The sequence below is a fragment of the Mandrillus leucophaeus genome, unplaced genomic scaffold (genome assembly GCF_000951045.1).
Source record: "Mandrillus leucophaeus isolate KB7577 unplaced genomic scaffold, Mleu.le_1.0 Scaffold253, whole genome shotgun sequence".
In the NCBI taxonomy this organism is placed as follows: Eukaryota; Metazoa; Chordata; class Mammalia; order Primates; family Cercopithecidae; genus Mandrillus; species Mandrillus leucophaeus.
In genome coordinates this window covers 984,750-997,409 of record NW_012102621.1, presented here as the reverse complement: position 1 = coordinate 997,409, position 12,660 = coordinate 984,750, and the positions used below count along the sequence as shown (strand labels likewise).

The 12,660-nt window shown below is 37.8% G+C and overlaps 1 protein-coding gene across 3 annotated transcripts in view; it reads left to right on the top strand.

The window, feature by feature from the left end:
- The first annotated feature begins 5,943 nt into the window (after window positions 1-5,943).
- MKL2 (MKL/myocardin-like 2) overlaps window positions 5,944-12,660 on the top strand; it is a 196,330-nt gene continuing 189,613 nt past the window's right edge. For all 3 annotated transcript variants that reach the window (XM_011983669.1, XM_011983666.1, XM_011983667.1), the window contains exon 1: window positions 5,944-6,010. The gene's annotated coding sequence lies outside the window, so the exon portion shown is untranslated. The remainder of the gene's footprint in view (window positions 6,011-12,660) is intronic.

Here is a 12,660-nt window from a genome sequence, read left to right as displayed (position 1 = left end):
AATGGAGTTGGGAAGCAACAGCAATAATGTGTAGAAATAAGTCTTAGCTAAGTGTAATGTAAACTAGTGTAATCACCTTTTAAATAGCTGCTTCTGCTTACTAATACCGGTATTAGCGAATTTGGAAAATGTAGATGTATTCAAAGGTAAAAATTAAAATTACTTGTACTCACATATGCCAGTAGTCCTCACGGTGTGATTTGTTAGAAATTGTCTTTTCATTTCAAACTCTGGTAGTCTTGCTGCATAGCGGAAAATGCAAATGGAGCTAAGAAAGTTCAGCTCAGACCATTTATATGTTACCTAAGTATGAAATTTATATATGTTACAGTGTTCCCTACATTGTAACATTATACATTTAACTCTTGCTTTAAAAAAAGTTTATTTGGCTTTTTTTTTGTTGAATAGATAAGTTGTTTCTTGATGTAAGATGTTTATTGTTAGTTGCATGTTACGTTTGAAAGGTGCTATGGAAACAGACATGTAGGTTTTGACTGTTGTCAAAACAGTAGGTTATACTTTAAATTATCTAGAGTCAGAGACATTGAACACCTTTGAGATGGAAATTTATCCAAATTGAGAGTAATGAATTTATATTAATTTGAGCAAGTAGTATCTTGTTCCAGGGTAAAAGAGGTCATTACTGGGTTTTAAAATCAGAACTTTAAAAAATATTCACCTGTATGTAAAAAATATTGATTGAAAATGTTCCATTTTTCTAGTCATAGGGGATAGATTGTCGAATGGATAAAAGTTCATGCCTTTATGACGTTTTACATTTGAGAGACACAAATGTTAACTAGAAAATGAATACTATGCACATATCTCTGATTTGTAATTAAGGTGTTTTATTGATTTTTAAGATACGTATGTGAGATAGAATGACATCTTAAAATTAGCATGTTGTTGGCAACTTCTTAGTAGGACATTAAATAGGAATGTGTCTTGAAATTGATGGCATGTTAGAGTCAATGAAATAGGGAATATGTAAAAATTATTACATAATTTTACTACATGAATAGGGAATATGAAATGATGATTAATGTTTTTTTTTTTTTTTTTTTTTTTTTTTTGGAGTCTCGCTCTGTCGCCCAGGCTGGAGTGCAGTGGCGCAATCTCGGCTCACTGCAAGCTGCGCCTCCCGGGTTCACGCCATTCTCCTGCCTCAGCCTCCCGAGTAGCTGGGACTACAGGCGCCCGCCAGTGCGCCCGGCTAATTTTTTCTATTTTTAGTAGAGACGGGGTTTCACCATGGTCTCGATCTCCTGACCTTGTGATCCGCCCGCCTCGGCCTCCCAAAGTGCTGGGATTACAAGCGTGAGCCACCGCGCCCGGCCAGTGATTAATGTTTAACACCAAAAACTTGATTCAAAGGGTGACTTGCAATATGAAGATACACAGCATTTCTAGACCCTTCCATTTAAACTAGAATTCTTTACTAAGAAGATTCCTGTAGAGATTTTCCCTTCATGTAAAACAAATGGAGAATCAATGTTTGTAAATATAAGAACCTTTTTTTTTTTTTTTGAAAATGTTTAAAAGGAAACAAACTGCTTGATGAATTTTCACGAAGAGCAGATGGTATGGTTAGTGTGTTTGAGGTAAAGTTAATCAGATAATATAACCTGGCAGTTGTATGAATATGGTTTTTTTTGTTTGTTTCCATTCTGGAAGACCCACTTATAAATGAAAGTTTTCTCAAATGGGACATCCTTAAATTGGATCTCAGTGAATCATAGTTGTTATTGTTGTTTAAGAAATATATTTGAAAACGTACTTACTCTGTGTGAAGTACACAGTTTTTATGGGAAGCTAGTTCCATGGTATACCTTAGCTAGGAAACCTGTGTAAGGACTTTTTCTGTCTAATGTTGAGTGCAGGTTTCACAGCAAACTCAATCACGTGAAGACCCTTTGCGTACCTTCTTCCCCAGGTGGACCTGGGCTTTACGTCTTAAAATGTGGTCCCCACACCATCAGCACATCAGCAGCATCCTAGACCTTGTTTGAAATGTGGACTCTGAGCTCAGCTCCAGACCAACTGGCCCAGAATTTGCATTTTAAAATATCCCTTCCTGGGCAATGCACATGAATATGTAAAAATCATGGGACCAGATCTGTGTCTGTCAAACTTGAGTGTGTATTGAAAGGATTGCTAGCCGCAGCCTCCAGAGTCTCTGATTCAGTACGTCTGGGCTGGGCCCATAGAATTTACATTGTTAACAAATTATCCGGTGATGATGATTCTGCTGGTCCAAGGACCATACTTTGAGAACCATTAGAGTAGAGCTCCTTCTCTTTTCACCTTTTTCTGTTCTCTCTTCTAATTCCTCACCCCAGTTTTTAAAAATAGATTATTATAATCATATACTTTGGCTCAATTGGAGGAAAGAAAAGCACCTTGTCTTATAATTTATGGTGATGGCCACACTAAAATTGCTTGACACCAATTTCAGAGAAAATTTAGACTCTGGTTTATAGGTAGTTCTTTTTCACTTCTTTTTGCGAGGTGCTCTTAACATTTAGAAATTCTTTTTGTGTAGATAAAATGTTCGTATGGTTCAAAAATTAAAATGATACAAGGCATATTTTGAAAAATCTAAATTCCAATTGTCTTAATTCCCTCCATAAATAACCTTTCATTTGTTTCTTATAGACGTCTTTTTTTTAATAGATACAGATACAAGGAAATACTAATATACTATATATACTGTTTTTATATAAAATATACAGACTATGTGAATATTCTCCTTTTTTTTAAAAGTTAATATTATCTTGACATATCTTCAAATTAGTATATAGGAAATATTTTTTTTACACTGTTTTTCTTTTATTTTCTTCTTTTGAGACAGAGTCTCGCTCTGTCGCCCAGATTTGAGTGCAGTGGCACCATCTTACCTCACTGTAACCTGCAACTCTCAGGTTCAAGCGATTCTCCTGCCTCAGCCTCCCACCTGTAGCTGGGACTACAGGTGCACATGCCACCAGGCCTGGCTAATTTTTGTATTTTTAGTAGAGATGGCATTTCTCCATGTTAGCCAGGCTGGTTTCGAACTTCTGATCTCAGGTTAGCCACCTACGTCGGCCTCCCAAAGTGCTGGGATTACAGGCAAGAGCCACTGCACCTGGCCCAGAAAAGGTTTTTCTAAACAATTGTAAAATATGCGTTGTTTGGCTGTTTAGCCTCCAGTGATCAGTATTTGAGTTGTTTCCAGTCCGAGACTCACAGGTGACACTGCGCCGAATAACCTTGTGCACATGTTTTGTATATCTGCAGGCATTATCTGTTGGATACATTCCTAGAAGTGGGATTGCTGGTTAGTGGGCAATGCATTTATAATTGGTGTAAATACTTTCTTCTTCTAGAGCTGCTCTATTTTGAGTTGGCATAAGTAATATATGAGACTCCTTATTTCTTCATAACCTCTCCGACGGTTAACCTTTGGATTTGTGTCAGTCTTGTAGATGAAAAGTGATAACTCCATGTAGTTATCATGATAACTTAATGTGCATTGCTGTCATTATGAATCGGGCTGAGCACCTTTGCTATTCGTATTACTTTTTCTGTGAGGTATCTGTTCATGCCCTTTGAACGTTTTTCTTTTGGATTGCTTTTTCTTACCAATTTCTATAAATGCTTGAATTAGAGAGATTAGCCCTTTGTGAGGTTGCAGTTTCCCTCAACTTGTTACTTGTTTTTAAAAATGACTTTCATGTATTTTGATATAAAGAAGGCTTAAATATGGCTTTCTTTACATTTTATGTACTTAACATTAATCTCTTACGGTATCTGGATTTTACGTCAAAGGCCTCCACGACTTCTGGAATTCGCCCATGTTTTCTTTTAGTGCTTTTATGGTTTCATTTTAACGCTTAGATCTCTGATCCATTTAGGATTTATTCTGGTGTTCAGAGTGATATATAATTTAACTTTTCCTTTTTCCATGTGGCCACCAGTTATCTTTACCCATTTGTTTCAGTGTTCATCTCTGAATCCAGTTTATGGTGGTGTGAGTTTTTGGATGTACTGGGGTACATCTCTGCACTTCCTATTCTATGACATTAGTCTTTCTTTTCATATACCAGTACTACATTGGTTTTATAAAATGTTTTAATATCTTTTAAAACTAGTTTCCCCTTGTTGCTCTTTTTTTTTTTTTTTTTTTTTTTGGCAATTCTTGCTTATTTACTTTTCCATGTGAACTTTAGAATCGTTTTGTCTAGTTCCAGAAAGCACCTTTTAAAGAATAAAGATCATGTTAAGTTTATGAACTTAAAATCTATTTGAGTTCTCTGAGCCTCAGTTTCCTAACCTGTAAAAGGAGCAATAATGTCTGTAAGAATGCTAGAGGGATGAAAAGAGAAAACGTGTGAAACTCATCTATTAGTGCCCTTGGTCCACTCCCACCATTGTTACCAACATGGGCTGAGGTTGCCATTCCCTCGTTTTTTTCCCACTCTTACCCTTCTCACTTTCAAAAAAGAAAAAAAGAAAGGACCCATAGAGAAAAAGAGTTACAAGACATTAGAATTGAAGTTAAAACTAAGCTCTTGTTTAATTTCAGCAGGACAATTAATGTACCTGAAAACAGAGAACAAACTCAGCCTGGTGTTCAAGGCCCCTTCCTGCTTCTTGCCTTGCTGCCTTAGTCTCTCTTGGATGCACCCTAACAATGGTGCTGCTTCTGTTTCCTAGAGGCCCTGTGTTTCCTGGAACCACATTCCTCCCACCCAGAATATAGTGTTACCTGATTCTGCCAGTTCAGATCTGTTATTGTCCCCCACCCAGTCAAAAACAGTATCTGTCTCTGCATATAGCTTGTCCATCATGCAGCTTGGGCCTTGATGTACTGTAAACTCTGTAAGGAGAGAAACTGTGTTTGTCCTGCACACCAGATAATGCCCTGCACACAGCAAAATACTGGCAAAGATTGTACATTCAGATGTTTGTTAAATGAATGAATAATTGACTTTGATCTTTCTTTTGCTTTATATAATGTGTCTAGGTAGCTCTTATTTCACCCAGGATACGGTAAGCCCCTGGAGTACAAAGCTCATGCCCACCCCTCTCCCCTTTTTTTTTAGAGACGGAGTCTCTCTCATGCAGGCTGGAGTACATGACACGGGCAGTGGCACAATTATGCTTACTGCAGCCTTGAACTCCTTGGTTCAAGCAATCATCCTACCTCAGCCTCCCGAGCAACTGGGACTACCGGGGCACCACCACTCCTGGCAAAAATTTTTTTTTTTTTTTTAAGAGAGACAGTCTTACTGTGTTGCCCCAGGCTGGTCTCAAACTTCAGGCCTCAAGCAGTCTGCCCACCTTGGCCTCATCAAGCCCGGGGATTACTGGTGTATGCCACTGTGCCCAGCCAATTAGTAATAATTATTGTCATCATAAATAATGCTGGTGGTGGAGATGGTGAGAGGCAGATTTATTATTATATAATAACATTATAATAAAAATAGTATTTATTGAACATATATTTCAGGAACTGCTTTAGAGTCCCCGATGTGGATTATTTCATATAATCCTCAGCAGTCCTATGAATTGGGTACTATTGTTACACATATGGGAAAACAGGCACACAGAGAAGTTACTTACCCCAGATCACACAGGTAGAAAGTGGTAGAACTGGGATTCTAATGCAGATGCTCTGAGCCTAGCACTCCGACTCTTAACCTGCTGCAGTTCTCCAGGCTTGTTTGTTGAATACGATTCTTTGAATGCAGTCATTTATAGATTCTTGAACAATTTAGGAAAAGTTTTAGTTATACTTTGAAATTTTTACTTTCCTTCCTGACGATTCCATTTTAATAACTTCTATTTTGTTATTTCCAGTTTATCTTAGAGTTCACATTCTCCAGGAGACACCACCATGTCTGGCATGTAGTAGGTGCTCAATAAAAAGTAATTTTTGCCTTTTTTTTTTTTTTTTTTTTCAGGTTCACAATAAAGGTGCTAAGAAAGAGAATGTAAGACAGGAAAATAACTAAATATTCTTACTGAGGTAAGTTTTTTAATAATTTTTTTAACAAAGAAGCTGTAATTTATTTATTTTTTTTACTTCCTCTCACAGCCTGCTTTCTTGAGGTCTAGCAGGGAGTTTGTTTTAGGAATGGTGAAGTTCATAGAACCTAGAGTTCTTAAGGTAGATGCCAGTAATGTGGGCTGTTCAAATAAGTTCATTTGACGTTCTCGACCTCTTTGAATCTAATCTTTAAATTCCTGTTTTCTCATGGTTTTAAAGCATGGTACTGAGAAGGAAATCTAGCAAGTAGAAACCCATAGCTATTTAGTGGTTATATATACTTTACAACATTCAGTGAATACTTTTTTCTTAAAATAGGGAGTTGAAAGAATTTTAAGCTACTTTTGGTGAGATAGGAACACTTCTTTTTCTTAAATAAAATTCTGGGTTTTTTTTATTATAATAATGAAAAAACTTTCTATCAGTGTAAAACAACATAATGATAGAAGTTAGCATCCAACTTCTACCACCAAGAAATGACTGCTATTAATCTTTTGGTGAACATACTTTTAGAAATCTATCCATGGATATAGAAGAATTTATATACAAAATTTTAAATAAATTGGTTTACCTGTATATAGTAGCCTTTTTTAATGCAAAAATATGTTTTGTACATCTCTCTGCAGGAATTGGAAAAGATATGCATAATCATACATGATGATTTTACTGGTTGCCTAATGTTCCTTCTTTTAGAGGCACCATACTTTATGCCTTTGATGACCTTTTAGATCGTTTCTAGTTTTCCCTTGTTGTAGATAAAGATGTATTGATCGACCCTCTGCTTATATCATTGTATACTTGTTCATTTCTTTTCTTAGACGTTTAACTGCTGGGTCAGAGATTATACACATATAAAATGTTGAGACATGGCTAACCTGTCCTCCAAAGAGACTACCAGTTTCTAACCCCACTCAGAATCCATAAGAGTCCTGCTTTCCATACGCTTGCCCACACAGAGTTTTGTTAATGTTTATGTGTATGTAACTTTTTTCCAAATTTATTTGTTTATTTTAAATAGGTAAAATTGTATATATGTATTGTGTACAACATGTTTTGAAGTATGTGTACGTCGTGGAATGTTTCAATCTAGCTAATTAAATTATGCATTACCTCACATGGTTACCATTTTTGTGGTGAGAACGCTGAACGTTTACTGTCTTTGTATTTACTCTATTTTTGGAAGAATACAATATATCATAATTAACAGTAGTCACTGTGCTGTACAATAGATCACTTTAAATTATTCCTTCTAACTGGAATTTTGTATTCTTTGAGTAACATCTCCACACCATCACCGCCACACGCCCCCGACCTTCTAACACCTCTGGTAACCATCATTCTACTCTCTTCTTCTATGAGATCAACTTTTTCAGATTCCTTGTATGAGTAAGAACATGTAGTATTTGTCTTTCTGTATCAGGCTTATTTCACTTAAGGTAATGTTCTCCAGGTTCATCCATGTTGTCACAAATGACAGGATTTCCTTTTTTATAGTTGAATTAAGTACTCCATTGTGTATATATGCCACATTTTCTTCATCCATTCATCTGTTGATGGACACCTAGGTTGCTTCCATATCTTAGCTATTGTGAATAGCGCTGCAGTAAACATGAGAGTGCAGATTATCTCTTTGACATACTGATTTCATTGCCTTTGCATAAATACCCAATAGTGGGATTGCTGTATCATATGGTAGTTCCATTTTTAATTTATTTGAGAAACTCTCACACTGTTTTCCATAATGGCAATAATTTACATTCCTCCCAACGGTGTTCAAGGGTTTCTTTGTCTCTACATTTTTGCCAGCATTTGTTACCTTTTATCTTTTTGATAGTAGCCATTCCGACAGGAGTCGAATGTGCAGAAACAGGGTCTCACTTTGTTGACCTGCCTGGTCTCGAACTTTTGGTTTTCAAACATCCTCCTGCCTTGGCTTCCCAAAGTGCTGGGATTTGAGCCACTGCACCCAGCCACAATCTTGAATAAAATAAGAAAGTTGAAATCACTACCTGATTTCAAATTGTACTGTGAAGTTATAGTAACCTTTTATCTTAGCCAGTAACCTTTTATCTTAGTAGCCAGTCCGACAGGAGGTGGTATCTCATTGTGGCTTTAACTTGGATTTACTAGTGCTGTTTAACACTTTTTCATGTATTTGCTGGCTATTCGTATGCTTCTTTTTTTTTTTTCTTTTTTTTTTTTGAGATGGAGTTTCACTGTTCTCGCGCAGGCTGGAATGCAGTGCTGCAATCTTGGCTCACTGCAACCTCCGCTTCCCGGATTCAAGCAATTCTCCTGTCTCAGCCTTGCAAGTAGCTGGGATTACAGGCATCCACCACCATGCCCGACTAACTTTTGTGTTTTTAGTAGAGACGGGGTTTCACCATGTTGACCAGGTTCATCTTGAACTCCTGACCTCTGATGATCCACCCTCCTCAGCCTCCCAAAGTGCTGGGATTCAGGCATGAGCCACCACACCTGGCCATTTGTATGCTTCTTTTGAGAAATGTCTATCCAGGCTAGAGTGCAGTGGTGCAATCACGGCTTACTGCAACCTTGACCTTCCAGCCTCAAGTGGTCCTCCCACCTCAGCCTCCCAAGTAGCTGGGACCACAGGCACATGCCACCACACTCTGCCAAATTTTTTGTATTTTTGTAGAGACAGTGTCTCGCCGTGTTGCCCAGGCTGGTCTCAGACTCCTGGGCTCAAGCAGTCCACCCGCCTCGGCTTCCCAAAGTGCTGGGATTATAGGTGTGAGCCACCACCCTTGTCCATTTTTTAATCGGATTTTTTTCTTGCTATTGAGTTAAGTTTCTTACATATTTTGGATGTTAACCCCTTACCAGATGTGTAGTTTGCAGATATTTTCTCCCATTCTTTAGGAAGTTTCTTCACTGTTGATTGCTTTCTTTGCTGTGTGGAAGTTTATTAATTTGGTATAATCCCATTTGTCGATTTGTGCTTTTGTTGCCTGTGTTTTGGGGTTCATATCTAAAAATCATTGTCCAGACCAATGTCGTGGAACTTTTCCTCTATATTTTCTCCTAGGAGCTTTATGATTTCACATCTTACATTTAAGTCTTTAATACATTTTGAGTTGATTTTTGTATATGATGTGAGATAAGGATCTAATTTCATTCTCCTGCATGTGGGTATCCAGTTTTGCCAACACCATTTGAAAGAGACTGTCCTTTCCCCATTGTTTATTCTTGGCACCTTTGTGAAAAATCAGTTGACTGTAAGTGCATAAATTTATTTCTGGGTTCTTTATTCTGTTCCATTTGTCTGTGTCTGTATTTTAAGCTAGTACCATGCTGTTTGGTTACTGTAACTTCATAGTACAATTTGAAATCAGGTATTGTGATACCTCCAACTTTTTTATTTTATTCAAGATTGTGGCTGGGTGCAGTGGCTCAAATCCCAGCACTTTGGGAAGCCACAGCAGGAGGATAGTTTGAAAACCAGAAGTTCGAGACCAGGTGGGGCAACAAAGTGAGACCCTGTTTCTGCAAAAAATAAAAATTAGCCAGGTGTGGTCATTTGTACCTGTAGTTCCAGTTACTTATGAGGCTAAGGTGGAAAGATTGCTTGAGCCAGGAGTTTGAGGTTGCAGTGAGCTACACGATTGTACCACTGTACTCTAGCCTGGGCAACAGAATGAGACTGTCTCAATAAAATAATAATAATATATAAATAAAATAAAGTAAATAAAATGACAAGATTGCTTTGGCTGTTCATATCCTTTGGTAGTTCCATACAAACTTCAGGATTTTTTTCTCTTTCTGTGAAGAATGTTATTGGTGTTTTGATAAGGATTGCACTTAATCAGTAGTGCACTTTGGGTAGCATGGGCATTTTAAAAATATTCTTTTGATCCATGAGCATGGGATGTCTTTCCATTTATTTGTGTCTTCATTTTCTTTTATTGATGTTTTAGTTTTCGGTGTAGAAATCTTTTACCTCCTTGGTTCAGTTTATTCCTAAGTATTTTATTTTTTTGGTAACTGTTGTAAATAGGATTATTTTCTTGATTTTTTTTTTCATATGGTTCATTGTTAGTATATAGAAGTATTACTGATTTTTGTATGTTGATTTTTATATCCTGCAAATTTACTAAATTCATTTATTAGTTACAACAGTTTTTTTTTTGGTGGAGACTTTAGGGTTGTCTATATATAAGGTCATGTCATCTGCAAACAGAAACAATTTTACTTCTTCCTTTCTTAATTGGATGCCTGAATCCTGAAGCCACTGAGGGTATCAGAAGCCCAACCCTGCTGTAGTTGGCCGGCAGTAATGTGGACTGGAAATGGAGTCTGCCTCATAGGGGATACAGGTTTCCACCTGGATCCAGGACAGGTCTGAAGGCACAGTCCCCGGGTACTGGCTTAGAGTCAGGGGCCATGGAGCTCTTCTGGGTACTGCGTTTTACTGTGTTGGGCCTGGTGTTAGAATTCAAGACACAGTCCTATGCTTACTTACCTCTCTTTCCCCCATCTGATGGTATCTGTCTCCACACTATGCTGCCTAGGGTTGGGGGGGGGGGGCGTGGGTAATGTAAAGCTATCCTTCCTACCACCAATGTAAAGCTATCCTTCCTACCACCTTCAGTGTGTCTTTTTTAATTTTTGTGCTATAACCAGGTACTGTAATCTCTCACCTGTTTTTCTTAGCTCTTGTGAAGGTGTTTTCCGAGATGGATAGTTGTTCAAATTGATGTTTCTGCCCTGGGACGAATACTGGAGAGTCTTGTTCCACCATCTTACACCGCCTTCTTTTGCATGTAACCTGTTAATCTTTTTAATCTTTGGCAATCCAGTAGGAGACAAAAACAGTATTTTTTTGAGACAACAAGGTTTCTAATTGGAATATACCTTTTAGGTTTTCAAAGACCTCCAATTTGATATTCTTACTAACGTGAAGAATTTTCTTATTGAGAAGATACCTGTGGTTCTCATGCATAGATGAAATGCTCTTGGACTTTAAATATGATGAGAGTGTTGAAGTATGTTGAATTCTTTGTTTTTCATCTGTTGCCTTCATTAACTCATTATAAATATTTTTAAACTATAGGTCAACTGACTGTTACTGTTTCCAATACTGAAAGTTTTCCTCCATAGCGAACTCTCCCTTTGTTTTTTACTCACTTGTAGTGCAGTTTCAAGAAGCTTTAAGTCTAGGCATGTTATCTAACACGTGTAATCTCAGCACTTTGGGAGGCCAAGGCAGGTGGACCGCTTGAGCTCAGGAGTTCGAGACTGGCCTGCACAATAACATAGTGAAATCCCATCTCTGCAAAAAATGCAAAATTAGCTGGGCATGGTGGCTCACGCCTGTCATCCCAGCTGTTCAGGAGGCTGAGGCAGGGGGATCACTTGAGGCTAGGACGTGGAGGTTGCAGTGAGCCAAGAACATGCCACTGCACTCCAGCCTGGGCGATAGAGCGAGACCCTGTCTTGAAAAAAATTAAAAAGATAAAGAAGCTTTAAAGATTACTTTCTTAACATGCCTCAAACATAGATATCAATTGTGGAATAGCATGTAGAATATGACTTACAAACTTGGGTGATGATATTATTGAGTTGTGTGGATTATGTGAATATGCATTCATATGTAAACCTATGTTTACTGATGTTGAATCTCTTCTGTCTAAATTATTTTAACAGTTTCTGATATGAGTGTGATCTTTAATTTTATATTTGCCTTAGATTTTATTTTAATCAAGTAAGATTTACTTGAGGAAGGTTTCATATGAAACATATACCAACTTTGTCATTGACCTATGGTTTGTTCTTTAACTTAGTAAAAAGCCAATTAACTATCAGGAGCTATTTCAAACAAGAAAATCAGAGAGCCAGCGTAGGCAATATGGTGAGACCCTGTCTTTACCAAAAAAAAGTTTAAATTAAAATAAGAAAAAATTAACAAGGCATGGTGGCAAATACTTACAATCCCAGTTGCTCAGGAGGGTGAGGTGAGATGATTATTTGAGCCCGGAGTTGGAGACCAGCCTGGACAATATAGCAAGATCTCATCTCTTAAAGAAAAAAAAGCCAATTAAAAGTCACCTTTTTTTCTTCAGATAGAAAATACATCTTCAGGCCAGGAGTGGTGGCTCACGCCTGTAATCCCAGCACTTTGGGAGGCCGAGATGAGTGGATCACCTGAAGTCAGGAGTTCGAGACCAGCCTGGCCAACATGGTGGAACCCCGTCTCTACTAAAAACACAAAAAATTAGCCAGGCGTGGTGGCAGGCGCCTGTAATCCAGCTACTTGGGAGGCTGAGGCAGGAGAATCACTTGAACCCGGGGAGCAGAGGTTGCAGTGAGCCGAGATCGCGCCACTGCACTCTAGCCTGGGCAGTAAGAGCGAAAGTCCATCTCAAAAAAAAAAAAAAAAAAAAAAAAAGGAAGATACAGCTTTTAATAATATAGATTGCCTTTAATGTTGATGCTTTTCTTTTCATTCCAAGTTAACATTGTTGACCATATACCACCAAATCAGGGACCAAGTAGTACAACTGGTATTTTAGTCACCGGTTTACATCTAGCACCTAATATAATACCTGGCATGCACACGGCAAACACCCACATTGTGCTTGAAGGAATTAATGGTTGGTAAATATTGT